Raw genomic sequence first — 12941 nt, forward strand, 5'->3', positions numbered from 1 at the left:
GGTGGTGCTGAACTCTCTCAGCTTTTGCTTGTCTGTAAAGGTTTTAATTTCTCCATCGAATCTGAATGAGATCCTTGCTGGGTAGAGTCATCTTGGTTGTAGGTTTTTCCCTTTCATCACTTTCAATATGTCTTGCCACTCCCTTCTGGCTTGCAGAGTTTCTGCTGAAAGATCAGCTGTTAACCTTATTGGTATTCCCTTGTATGTTATTTGTTGTTTTTCCCTTGCTGCTTTTAATATTTTTTCTTTGTATTTAACTTTTGGTAGTTTGATTAATATCTGTCTTGGCATGTTTCTCCTTGGATTTATCCTGTATGGGACTCTCTGCACTTCCTGGACTTGATTGACTATTTCCTTTCCCATATTAGGGAAGTTTTCAACTATAATCTCTTCAAATATTTTCTGAGTCTCTTTCTTTTTCTCTTCTTCTTCTGGGACCCCTGTAATTCAAATGTTGGTGCATTTAATGTTGTCCCAGAGCTCTCTGAGACAATTCTTTTCATTCTTTTTTCTTTATTCTGCTCTGCAGTAGTTATTTCCACTATTTTATCTTCCAGGTCACTTATCCATTCTTCTGCCTCAATTATTCTGCTATTGATTCTTTCTAGAGAATTTTAAATTTCATTTATTGTATTGTTCATCATTTGTTTGCTTTTTAGTTCTTCTAGGTCCTTGTTAAACATTTCTTGTATTTTCTCCATTGTAATTCCAATATTTTGGATCATCTTTACTATCATTACTCTGAATTCTTTTTCAAGTAGACTGTCTATTTCCTCTTCATTTGTTTGGTCTGGTGGGTTTTTACCTCACTCCTCATCCGCTGTGTGTTTCTCTGTCTTCTCATGTTGCTTAACTTGCTGTGTTTGGGGTCTCCTTTTCACAGGCTGCAGGTTCGTGGTTCCCATTGTTTTTGGTGTCTTCCCCCAGTGGCTGAGGTTGGTTCAGTGCGTTGTGTAGGCTTCCTGGTGGAGGGGACTGGTGCCTGTGTTCTGGTGGATGAGGCTGAGTCTTGTCTTTCTGGTGGGCAGGGCCGCATCCGGTGGTGTGTTTTGGGGTGTCTGTGACCTTACTATGATTTTAGGCAGCCTCTCTGCTAATGGGTGGGGTTGTGTTTCTGTCTTGCTAGTTGTTTGGCATAGGGTGTCCAGCACTGTAGCTTGCTGGTCATTGAGTGGAGCTGGGTCTTAGCATTGAGATGGAGATCTTTGGGAGAGCTTTTGCCGTTTGATATTACGTGGAGGTGGGAGGTCTCTGGTGGACCAATGTCCTGAACTCAGCTCTCCCACCTCAGAGGCACAGGCCTGACACCCGGTTGGAGCATGAAGGCCCTGTCAGCCACACAGCTCAGAAGAAAAGGGAGATAAAAAGAAAGAAAGAAAGAAAAATAAAATAAAATAAAGTTATTAAAATAAAAAATAAAAAATTTTTAAACATAAAAAAATTAAAAAGTAATAAAAAAGAAAAAAAAGAAAGAAGAGAGCACCAAAACCAAAAAACAAATCCACCAATGATAACAAGCACTAAAAACTATACTAAAAAAACCCCCCAAAACAAAAACAAAAACAAACCAGACAGACAGAACTCAAGGACAAATGGTAAAAGCAAACTATACAGACAAGATCACACAAAGAAGCATACACATACACACTCACAAAAAGAGAAAAAGGAAAAAAGATCTATATCTATATATATTCTTTTTTAAAAAAGGAAGAGAGCAACCAAATCAATAAACAAATCTACCAATGATAGTAAACTCTAATTACCAAACTAAGATAAACATAAAACCGAAACAAATTAGATGCAGAAAGCAAACCCCAAGTCTACAGTTGCTCCCAAAATCCACCGCCTCAATTTTGGGATGATTCATTGTTTATTCAGGCATTCCACAGACGCAGGGTACATCAAGTTGATTGTGGAGATTTAATCTGCTGCTCCTGAGGCTGCTGGGAGAAATTTCCCTTTCTTTTCTTTGTTTGCACAGCTCCTGGGGTTCAGCTTTGGATTTGGCCCTGCCTCTGAGTGTAGGTCTCCTGAGGGCATCTTTTGGGAAGTCTAAGGTCTTCTGCCAGTGTTCAGTAGGTGTTCTGTAGGAGTTGTTCCACATGTAAATGTATTTCTGATGTATCTGTGGGGAGGAAGGTGATCTCCACATCTTACTTGATCTCCACCAACTTGAAGGTCTCCCCTTCCTTTAAGTTTTGATGGGGAGTCCTAGAAGAACTGTCTCTAGATGGGCAGACTTACGACATGGAGTGAGTGGGTCCCAGCAGAACAAGGAGCGGACTGTAGTGGATGCTGTAGTGACCCACACAGATCTCCCTTTGAGGACTAAGGCACTCATCTCCCAGCTGCTGGGAATGTTGGCTGCTGATGGTCCCTTCCTCAGAATTGCCCTCTGCCAAAGGGAGTTGTCTCACCCAAATTATGTGCCCTCTCCAAGGGCAGCCTGATTCCATGATGGGTCAATTCAGGGGTGCAAATTTTGACCACCTTGCTTTGATTTGAGACAGCTTCTAAAGGTCAGCCCAGCTCCAGATCTCCCTGTGGGCTCAGCTGAGGCCTCTGTTGCAGCTGCATCACACTTCAAGGTCTCCCTCTGACAAACCCTGCTTCCCTCACCCTCTCAAAATCACCGTTAAGGAGGGTTCTCTCCAACAAAGCTCCTGCATGCAAATCTCTGCCTCAGAGTTGGCTTCCTGGGGAAGCCGACCTAAGCCACTGCAATGATGAAGCCCGGGGTTGTTTTTGTTCCCGGCACATTGGTTTAGCATCAGGGAAGCCACACAGGGCTGAGCTAAGCCGTGATGCCGCCTACTTTCCATACCAGGCCCCAAGAGGTCAACAGGCAGCTCTGGGGTTTCCCACTGCCTGCATTCCCTCCGTGGATTCAGAAATGATCAGAAATTCTGTGGCATGAAGGGGAGGAGGTATAAGAGCCAAAGATGAAAAATACAGCACAAATGGGCAGGTGGGAAAGTTAGGGATGACTAGGTAGCACATAAAATTACACCCCAAATATAAGCACTCAGGCTCACAAAGCAGGTACTCAGGGAAGCTCATTTTGTTTATAAAAAGAAATCATGCAGAACTAACTCACAGAAGATGCTTCTTGTGCATTTTATATATATATATATATTTTTTTGGGGGGGGGGTTTGGTTTTATTTTTAATATTTATTTATTTGGTTGTGCCAGGTCTTAGTTACAGCAGGCAGGCTCTTTAGTTGCGGCACGTGGGCTCCTTAGTTGTGGCATATGAACTCTTAGTTGTGGCGTGCATGTGGGATCTAGCTCCCTGACCAGGGATCAAACCTGGGCCCCCTGCATTGGGAGCTTGGAGTCTTATCCATTGCGCCACCAGGGAAGTCCCTATAGTTGAGTGATTAAATGATAGTTGTGGGTTTATGGGTGGTATGGTTTCCAGGCACCATGCTCTTGATGAAGGCTCATGGGAACCCTATGAGGATGGAACTATCATCATCTCTACCTTAAACAAGGGGAAACTGAGGCTCAGAGAGGTTAAGTGATGGGTCACGTTCACACGCTAAGCAGCAAAACTGGGAGTCAAACTCAAGTCTGCTGCCACCAACAGAAGGGATGGCGGTAATGAGGGAGTCCTGCTGTTTGAGGATCTCACACAGGAAGGTGTGGCCTTTCTGTGCTCCCTTTGCTGATGCATCCATCTCACATCATCTTCTGGGCATGTCCTGGCCCTGCCCAAAGTCTAGTTTGTGGGGCTGGTGAAAGGACCACTAAACAGAGCTCCAGGTGAGGTCCTGGTCCCCCTGCCTCCCGCGGCCTCCCCTGCTGCTCTGTCTCTGGGTCTACCCGCCTCATCCCCTACGGAGGCTGCGGGGCTACACTGGCCTCACCCAGCCCCTCTCCTCTCCCTCACCTCGCCTCTGCCCTCTCCTGCTCTCCATCCGTTTGCAGGCCTCGGAAACTCTGCTGCTATTCACCAGTTTCCCCCTGGTTTCCAGTGCACAGTTCACTGCTGCTATTTTTGATTACATTTCCAGTCTCTTTTCAAGGTTATTTCCCCTGGGTCTCCTGGCTTGCCTGGAGCCAGGAGGGAGCAGAGGTGGCTGAATCTCTGGGAAAGGCTGGAGAGTCAGGAGATGATGGGGAGGTGGGGGAGAGCAGCCATTCCCACTTTGGGAGGCAGTACCCAGTACCTTCCTGATGCCCTGTATCCACGTCCTAGGGTGGGGTCACTGAGCTGACATCATCGTGGACCTTCCTTCTCCAACCTCTGCCCGCCCACAGCTATCCCTGTTAGTTCCTTTCCCAACTTCATCTGCTGGTTCTACCCGAGTCCTTGCTCCTATAACACTTCTTGCAGCCTAAGGCTTGGCCAGCCCAGCCCAGCCTACAGTCTCCCTCACCCACCCTGAGATCACTGGAGTGAATGGGTGGCCATCTGCCAGTCCCCACTCCTGACTCCCCAGACTTGGGTCTGCTTTGATTTCTCTTCCACATGACCTTCTCTCTAGCTATCATCTGCAAGGGCGGGACTTCCTCCTTCTGCAGGAGGGATGCTGCCTAGTTTGGGCGAGTAGATGAGAACCTAGGCCTGGGAATAAGCATCCTGAGTCCCAGGCCCCACTCTGTTTACCTGAGCAGTTGTGCGACCTTCGGTAAGTCATGCAGCCTCTGCTTATGAAACACTCTTTGAGTTGGAGAGCAGCATGAAAGGCCCAGATTGGGCAGCGTCTCCATTTGGTAGCTGGTTCATGAATCTTACATTCCTTAGTGCCCGCCTCAGGGGGCTATTGGGAAGGTGAGAGATGACACATGCAAAGTGCCTGGTTCAGGGTCCAGCTCACATCATGGTCTGTGCTGAGTGGTAGCTATTGTTATTGCTAATATTGGAGTGGGGGACTTGACGCTTCCTTAGAGTTTGGAAGACTAAACTTGGCTTCACCAAGAGGAATTCCGGTACCAAAGTTATGGAGTAGACTTCTTTGTTTACCTTGTTTGGGCCAGAAGGAGACTTCAAAGAGATAGGGAAATCACAGGACAGAAGAAGAGGAGAAGAGACGAGAAGAAATGGGGAGGGAATCAGATAGATAGTCAAGCTGCATGGTGGAGGGCTGCAAGTGAGTGTGTATGAGAGTTAAATAGGTTTTTTTTGGAGGGGGGGTGGACCATGCCATGTGGCTTGTGGGATCTTAGTTCCCCAACCAGGGATTGAACCTGGGCCATGGCGGTGAAAGCTCCAAGTCCTAACCACTGACTGCCAGGGAATTCCCTAGATAGGTCTTTTCTTTTTTTTTTTTTTTTTGCGGTTCGCGGGCCTCTCACTGTTGTGGTCTCTCCCGTTGTGGAGCACAGGCTCTGGACGCGCAGGTCCAGCGGCCATGGCTCATGGGCGCAGCCGCTCCGCGGCACGTGGGATCTTCCTGGACCGGGGCACAGACCCGTGTCCCCTGCATCGGCAGGCGGACTCTCAACCACTGCGCCACCAGGGAAGCCCCTTAGGTTTTTAAGAAGAGGGTGCCAAATACTAAATTTCCTGCCATGTCTACTTGCTCTACCCCCCAAACCCTCAATAAAGTTGTTACTCACCATAAAGTGCCATGGGAGGGTTTCACTTTCCTCTGGTGAAATCCAGGAGGGGGACCAAGTGCAAAACAGGAAAATCCACATGGGATGGAAAGATGGGCTACAAACTGAACTAATTTGAGTGAAGATGGAGCTTCCAAGCCAAGGTGACCAGAACAAAACAGAAGAGGCCCCCATCCCCTGTTACAGAAATGCCCAGAAAAATTGGGAAGGATATGGAATCATTTGACTCCTTTCTAAAAGTCTTTTCCTCTTACGTGTTTATTTTTAGATTTTGAAATTTTCAAACCTACAGAAAACTTGAAAGAGCAGTCCCTCGAACGTCTGTATATCCTTCACATGGATTCACCAACTCTTGACATTGGCTGCCTTTACTTTCTCTTTTCCCCTCTGATCACGGTGAGAGTAAATTACAGCCATTACAACTCTTCTTCTCTAAATACACCAGCACATGTCTTTGAACAAGGACCTTCTCCTGCATAACCGTAATGTTATCTCGTATTCTGTTCATATTCAGATTTCCCAACTGTTCTAAAAATGTCATTTATAGCTGTTTCCCCCTCATTCAGGATCCACAAAAGATCTTGCGTTGCATTTAATTGTCATGTCTCTTTCATTTCCTTTAATCTAGTCTTTTGGTCTTTCTTGCAATTGACATTTTTGAACAGACTTTATCGGATGTCTTGTAAAAATGCCCCACAATCTGAAAACGTCTGTTTCTTTCCTTCTGATTTGATTCAGTTCAAACATTTTTGGTGAGAATACCACATAGGAGATGTACTTATTATTGCATCGCCTTGAAAAGGCACTTAATGTCACTTTGTCCTATTTTCAGTGACCCAACATTTGATCACTTGGTTAAAGTGCTCTCTGCCAGATTTCTCTATTGGAAAGGTGTCTTTCCCCGCCAGTGATGAATAAGTAATCTGTGGATTTATTGGGAGACTGTGTGAATATACTGCTGCATCCACTGATGATCCTTGCCTGGCTCAGATGCTGGAGTTGCAAAAATTCATTTCCCTCTTGAAGGGCCAGAGCTTCTGCTGGCACGTGGCTTATATGCAGAGCCATGTGAGCTATGTCCATGCACTGGCCCGGGTGGATGGCTTCACGAATATGACAGGCAAGGATTGGCCTCAGTGGCCTGTCTCAGCCCCTTTTTATGAGCCTTGCCCTTTGCTGTCCTTGACCACAGGGACTGGCTTTTCCGACCAGACATCTGCTCTTCCATCAGCTAGAGAAACTTGGTCTCCTGGGATGGACCAGTTGAATGGCTACTAGTCTACTGGGTCAGCCAGCCAGTTGCTGGGAATGTGTAGATGCGTGCACAAGCGCACGCGTGTGTGTGTGTGTGTGTGTGTGTGTGCGCACGCGCGCCTGTGCACTGGCTGGGAGGGGTGTCTTGGGACTTGGAACCCAGAAACATCACATCCTCCATGTGCCTGGGTGCTGCAGAGCCCTGGGCTCTGGCCTTGGTTTCCATGGCAATGGGCAACCTTCTTCTACAGTCTGTCCCTCTCTGGACCAGCTGACAGTCATAGGGTCAAGGGCTTTGGTTAAAGACAGAGGATGGGGAGGGGGCTCCATCAGACCCTCTATGAGAATCTTGGAGAAGAGAAGCACCAGACCCTCCATGGATATCTTGGAGATGAGAACTTTGGACAACATCTCCCCTCACTGTATACAGAATGGACTTTTCCAGAGGCTCCTGGCTCCCTCTCCCCACTTGCTGCAGAATGAACTATTCCACCAGAAAGGGTCCAGCACCTTTCTTGTGAATTCATCTCAAGCATTAAACACATTCAGTGACTTCCCCGGTGGTCCAGTGGTTAAGATTCCATGCTCCCAATGCAGGGGGCCTGGGTTCGATCCCTGATCAGGGAACTAGATCCCACGTGCACGCTGCAACTGAGAGCCCACGTGCCGCAACTAAGACCCGGTGCAGCCAAATAGGTAAATAATTTAATAAATAAACAGATTCAGATCCTTGACTTCTTGATCTGCTATAATACATCATCTTGATATTTTATTTACATACACTCGCTACCTTGCTCCATAAGTCAGCCATTTGAGGTGGGTGTTTTTATGATTCCTATTTTATAGGTATAGGAATGGAGGCTCAGAGAACTTGCTGAGGGTCACGTAGCTAGTAAGGGGGTGAAGCAGAACTGGAACTCAAGGAAACAGTGTGGCCTAACAACTAAGAGCGTGAGTTGCAAAAATAGGCAGTGCTGGTTTTAAATCTTGACTCTTTCACTTATTAACTGGGTGATTGTGGCAAAGACGGAGGCCCACTGATGGCTAAGGCCGAGACTCCTGGGGCCTCAGATCTGCTCTCAGATCTGCAAGTTCAGGGGCTTCATTTTCTTAGTTCACCTAAGGCTCTCAAGGGAACTTATACCCACCAAAGTCCCCAGAGATAAATGTGTCCATGTGACTATGTTCTGGCCAATGAAAAAGTAAGCATAAGTGATATATTGGACTTCTAGGAAGTCTCTTTAAAAGACAGGGCTGTCCCTTTGTCTCTTTTCTCCCTTCTTCCTTCCTGCTGCCTAGAATGTAGTTGTGGTGGATGGAGCACCAGCAGCCATCTTGAACTTCAAGGTGGCCTTGAAGAAACAGAGAAAGACCCTGGGTCCCTGACAACTTCAGGGAAAGACCCTACCAGTCTTGTACTGCTTACATCTGAACTTTCGTGCATGAGAGTTTAAATCTTTGTGTCTCTGAGCCACGAGTTCATAGTGATCTGATACTTGTGGCTGAATGTTATTTCTACCTGATGCACCAAGTGATCAATTTATAGCGAATAAAAGGCCTGCCAATGACCCCGACTCCTGCCCACCCGCCACCTAGGACACCTGGACTGGGTATTCCCCAGAGGTTTCAGCTGAGTGTGGAACTGGCAGAGTCATGCCCTGGGAGGTGTCTGATTGTGGACAAGGGTGAACCTGGGGTTCGTTTCCTGCCCACAGCAGGGCCCACCTCTCTCCTAAGGAACCAGGATGCTCGTGCTGTCAGGCAGTGGCCCTCCTTCTCTCCTGGACAGCACAGATGGACACTCTTTGCATATGACAGGCAGGTCATAGCATGGTTGACTAGACTTGACTCTCCAACCTCACGGAGGAAGTTTCAGATGTGTCCCTCTGCCTGAGAGCCACTCTGAACTCTGATGCATAGGATGCCTGGCCTCCTTTCTTTCCTGCATGGGAAAGACCTACCACCTCTGAAGTTCGAGTTGTTAGACGTTAGTCCTGCTGACTTTGAAGGGTGACATGCCCTGGTCTTAGGTCCCAGGTCTACGGATGGTGGTGGGAAGGGTAGGCACCTCCTTTCTGGAGTCTCCCACCCATCACGGTGGACTGGCCGCTTTAGGCTGCGTTGCGCGGCTCCCTTTTCTGCTCTGGCTGCTCCTGCCCGAAGCTCAAGGCACTGAGTTGTGACTTGCAGATTGCCTAGCTTCAAAGTGCCAGTCCTTCCCTCTGCCTTTTTGACTCTTGCTTTCTCGGGGGTGCACGTGGGGAAGAGAAATTCAGTGTCATATTTTGGTAATGTAACCTCGGGAATTATATAAGCACCAGAAGGGAGGCCATCAGTGTGAGTGTTGAAAGTGTTATTTTCCACATTGCAACCTCTTGGGACTTTTTACCTATTCAGCCATCCATCCGTCCACCCCAAACCCATCCATTCACTGAGCCAACATTTACTGAGGGCTCCAAGTTCCAGGCACTCTGCCAGGCATTGGAGATAAAGAAATCAATAAGAAAGGGCTCCTTTTCTCAAGGAGCCCACGGCTACACGGGCAATTACAACACGTGGTTATATATGCTAGGAGAGGGGAGGAGACAGGGGTCCGTGGGAGCACAGGAGGGGCATCTGGCCCAGCTGCGGGGGAGAGGGATCTTGGAAAAGTTCCAACTCAGGCAGTCTTTCCGCTGAGACCTGAAGGATGAGCAGAACCTCGTGGTGGGGGTAGGAGGAGGGGAAGGATGCAGTACAAGGGCCCGAGGCCGGAGCACAGAGTGTTCACAGTGGGGTTGGGTCTGGCTGCCATGGAGAAGGTGCAGGAGGGTGCAGGAAGCCTCGAGGCAGAGGGGGGCAGGATCTGCAGGCCTGAACTAGCTGAGATGCTAATGGCATCCCCCCCGCCCCCACCACGCCACCCAGTTTCACGTGGTTCGGGTTTGCCCAGGGAGGTTGGGAGGGGGTGAGAGGCCTGACCACAGCCCTTCTCCAGCAGGTCTCTGACCTCCAGCCCAACCCTGGCTCCAGGTCTAGCTCACCCCCAAACGATCCAGAGGTCGCCCCCCAACCCTCACACCCCCTCACACCCCAACCCCGCCCCCACCACGCCCCGCCCCGCATAACTCAGCTCAGCTCACCCCTCCCCTCAGGGCTGCTCGGCTCTTTCCAGCCATCACGGTCAGACTCTCTCCCTGTTTCTTAACCCTCCAGTGGAGCTGGTCATCTCTTCCGCTGGGTCTCTAGGGCCTGCTCCAGTCCTGAAGGCCTGGGAGTGGCCTGACCTGGATCGGGAGGTCCAAAGGGCTGGTAGGAGGAGGGGGCCTGGGGGCGCAGCTCTGCCAGGTGGGCTGTGTGCCGCCAGAGCTCCCCGGCTCCCTCCCCTCCTTTCCCTGACCCATTCCCCAGGGCGGGGCAATTCCCCTGGGACATGGTCATCAGAAGTCCTTGGGTCCCCAGGGTTGGCCCACCGAGTTGGCCATTTTGGCTGACAAAGGGCTCGTGCAGAAAAGGGTGGACAGCTCAGGACTTATCCACATCCTGGGTCTGACCCATACCCTGAACAGAGGGGGCCCTGGAGGCTGGTTTTCCTGAAACCGGAACTAATTCAAGGGCAGAGCATGCTCCCTACACCACCCACATACCACACACCTCCCACAATACACAAAACACCCCCTGGGCAACACACAATGTGCACACACTCCATACTACACACCCACCAAAGCCAGGCCCGCCAGAGCCAGGCCGCCTCCACGATGCACTATGCACAGACGCAACACAAATACAACGCACGCACACACACACACACACCCCATAGACAGCGTCACGGCACGCAATGCATCCACTGCCATATGTCCAGAACTTTATAATATTAATCATGCTAATAGCTAATGTTAACTGGGCACTTACAGTACCAAGCACTGTTCTAAGAACTTCACACACATAAACTAGTTTAATCCTTATAGCAACTCTGGGAAGCGTGTACTATTAACCCAATTTAATAGCTGTCACGCTCCGGGGTACTATTAACCCAATTTAATAGCTGTCGTGCTCCGGGGGAGGGCAATGTCCTATCTCTCTTGTGTGTCCCCTGTTGCCTGGGAGGGCAGGGTCTCCCCTGCTGCAGATGACCTGCCTGCCGCCCCTCCTTCTCCCTCCAGCCCCTGGGCCTCTTGCTCAGGACACAGCATTGTGACAACGGTGCCTCATCCAGGCCTCTCTCCGACAGAAAGAAGGCAGTTTCCATGATTCCCTTTGTTCGCAGCTTCCCAAGGACACAGCCCACCTACCAGGACCCCACAGGCTCCCTGGCCTCTGTTTCCCTGCACAGCACCCACTCCAAGTCCTCCAAGCTGCTGCTCGGCTTCTGTAGGTGGTGGACAGGTCACAGAAGCCAGGAGCCCGGGCTGCTTTCTCAGCAGCCTCTCTTCCTGGACCTCCAGGCCTGCTCCCTGGCCTCTCTCCAGGCCAGAGGGACCTGTCCACAGGGCCGCCCCAGTGCATTAAGGTGTCCGACTAGTTGAAATTGCCCCCAGTCCCCAGCTACTCTCTGTCAGCTCCCTGCTTTCTGTCTGGGCAAGCGCTGGGGTGTGTGTGGGGGGTGTGGACTTGGGGGTCCTGATAAGGGCAGTGGGGCCTCTGGAGACCTCAGGGCAGCAGCCACTTCAAAACAGACCTTTACCCTTGACAGAGAGCTTCAGGGAGGCTCGGGGCTTCGGAGCGCCTGAGGGGCTCTGCCCCTGCCCAGGTGAGTTAATGACGGCCAGGCCACCGGGTGAAAGCTGGCCAGGGGTGTTGGCCCGTGGCTGCGAGGTTTCCTGGTGAGTCAAAATCCTGTAAGACCTCCAGAAAGGCGGGAGGAAAGTGCCAAGCTTTCCTCTCGGCCTGTTTCCTCCCCTCACAATCACTAGTTTACAGGCGAGGAAACGAACTGAGAGAGACTGACACTTTTTTAACAGCTTTCTTGATATATAATTCACATACCATAAAATCCTCCCAATTAAAGTGATCGCATCAATTTTTTTTTGTATATTCACAGAGTTGTGTAATCCTCACCCCGATCATTTTTAGAATATTTTCATCACCCCGCAAAAAGCACCCTCTAGCCATCCCTCCCCACATAACCATTCATCTGCTTTCTGTCTCTATAGATTTGCCTATTCTGGATGTTTCCTATAAACGGAATCATATAATACATGGTATTGTGACTGGTTCATTTTGTGAGTGCTAGCTTTTACTACTCCATGATCTTGTGAGATTACTGGTTGAATGGATGAACTACCAAATGTATTAGAAAGGAATGATGGTAAGTATTTGGAAGACAATCAGTGAGGCAGGATGGTAGGTAAAAAGAGAGACCCGGGGTCTTTAAGAGATATTTGTACACCATATTCACAGCAGCATTATTCACTATAGCTAAAATATGGAAGCAACCCATCCTTTGATGGATGAATGGTTAAGCAAAATGTAGTTAATCCATGTAATGGAGTATTATTTGGCATTACAAAGGAAGGACATTCTGACATATGCTATAATGTGGGTAAACCTTGAGGACATTATGCTGAGTGAAAGAAGCCACAGTCACAACAAGACAAATACCGTGTGATCTCGGTTTCCTGAGGCACCTCGAGTAGGCAGGCTCATAGAGACAGGGAGGAGAATGCTGGTTGCCAGGTACCGAGGGAGAGGGACATGGGGAGTTATTGCCTTATGGGCGAGGGTTTTCAGTTTTACAAGCTGAAGGAGATCTGGAGGTGGATGGTGGTGACGGTTGCACAACATCATGAAGGTATTTAACACCACTGAACTGCACACTTAAAAATGGTTAAGATGGGGCTTCCCTGGTGGCGCGGTGGTTGAGAGTCCGCCTGCCGATGCGGGGGACGCGGGTTCGCGCCCTGGTCCGGGAGGATCCCACATGCCGCGGAGCGGCTGGGCCCGTGGGCCATGGCCGCTGAGCCTGCGCGTCCGGAGCCTGTGCTCCGCGGCGGGAGAGGCCACAGCGGTGAGAGGCCCACGTACCATTAAAAAAAAAAAAAAGAATGAAGAGGGCTTCCCTGGTGGCACAGTGGTTGAGAATCCGCCTGCCGATGCAGGGGACGCGGGTTCGTGCCCCGGTCCGGGAGGACCCCACGTGCCG

The sequence above is a fragment of the Physeter macrocephalus genome, chromosome 3 (assembly GCF_002837175.3).
Source record: "Physeter macrocephalus isolate SW-GA chromosome 3, ASM283717v5, whole genome shotgun sequence".
In the NCBI taxonomy this organism is placed as follows: domain Eukaryota; kingdom Metazoa; phylum Chordata; class Mammalia; order Artiodactyla; family Physeteridae; genus Physeter; species Physeter macrocephalus.